The sequence below is a fragment of the Gymnodraco acuticeps genome, unplaced genomic scaffold (assembly GCF_902827175.1).
Source record: "Gymnodraco acuticeps unplaced genomic scaffold, fGymAcu1.1, whole genome shotgun sequence".
Lineage (NCBI taxonomy): Eukaryota > Metazoa > Chordata > Actinopteri > Perciformes > Bathydraconidae > Gymnodraco > Gymnodraco acuticeps.
Genome location: NW_022989901.1, coordinates 68,018 through 69,475, shown reverse-complemented (window position 1 = coordinate 69,475; position 1,458 = coordinate 68,018).

The window sequence follows — 1,458 nt, the reverse complement described above, 5'->3', positions numbered from 1 at the left end:
ATTTAATAAACTATGAATGTTTATTATCTATGTAACGGGAAAGGATCTCAGCTAACAAATCTTTTTTTTTTTTTTTTTTTTTTAAACCTCAAAGCTAACGCTGAGCCTCTGAATTAGCCACGGGTAAACAAATCTTAAGGCCGTTAGCACAGAACTCTAGCTATACCGATCGATATGCTTATTGGATCTTCACAAACAAGCTTAGATAACATCCTGAGAGTCCACAGATTATATAAGTATAAGGATCATCACTGATCGATCAGAACTCGTGACAGGGGAAGCAAATACAGACAACACACGAGGTAGCTTTAGGTAGAAAAACACACCTTAGCTGTTATTCTGATCAAAAGTCGAGTTCAATGGCATTAAAACGAGAAAAAACGAGGCTGATTAATCCAAAACTTTTCTCAAAGTGTGAGGTGCGCCCTACTGGTGGGGCCCAGCGATGTGATAGGTGGGTCGCAAATGGAAGTATTATTTTTTTTTACTGTCAGAGCGCCGGATCCGCCGGAGCCTCGGAACGGCGGGTGTCCCGAATCTCCCGATGGCCAATCCGAGCCTGCTCACACACACACAACTGAAACCAAAATCATTTACATTCATATGTAAAAATCTCTCATACACACATGTGAAACGCTCACACACACACACACACACACACACACACACACACACACACACACACACACACACACACACACACACACACACACACACACACACACACACACACACACACACACACACACACACACACACACACACACACAACAGCGTTGCAGTCGGGAAGAAAAGCAATGTGGAGCGGCACCACTTCATAAGGAGTTTAACCGTGACACTTTTCGAAATCCCGTTTGTGTCCCCCCACTTTACAAATAGGCCTGTGTTTATTATAATTTTTTAACGCCAGCCGCCACGGAGGAGCACACCTTTATCTATTTAATATAGCCTAGGCGTAACAAATAAAGTAAGAAGTCAGTCCAATGTGTAGAGGACAGTAAAAAAAAAAAAAAACAGTTTGAAGAGTGATTAGTAAAATATGCATAAATTAAAAGAAAGAATGCTAACTAGGTAACATAAGATAATAATTAACAAGTTTAGATTCCAGATTGATGCTTTTAACTTCAACATTTAAAAAAAAAGGTGCATGCCCCCGGACCCCCCTAGAAGAGGTGAGGTCCCCCCCCTAGAGGAGGTGAGGTCCACCCCTCGAGGAGGTGAGGACCCCCCCTAGAGGAGGTGAGGTCCCCCCCTCGAGGATGTGAGGTCCCCCCTAGAGGAGGTGAGGTCCCCGGCTAGAGGAGGGTGAGGTCCCCCAACCCTAGAGGATGGTGAGGTTCCCCCCTAGAGGAGGTGGAGGTTCCCCCGCTAGAGGAGGTGAGGTCCCCCCCTAGAGGAATGTTGAGGTCCCACCTAGAGATGTGAGGTCCCCCCCTAAGGAGGATGTGAGGTCCCCTG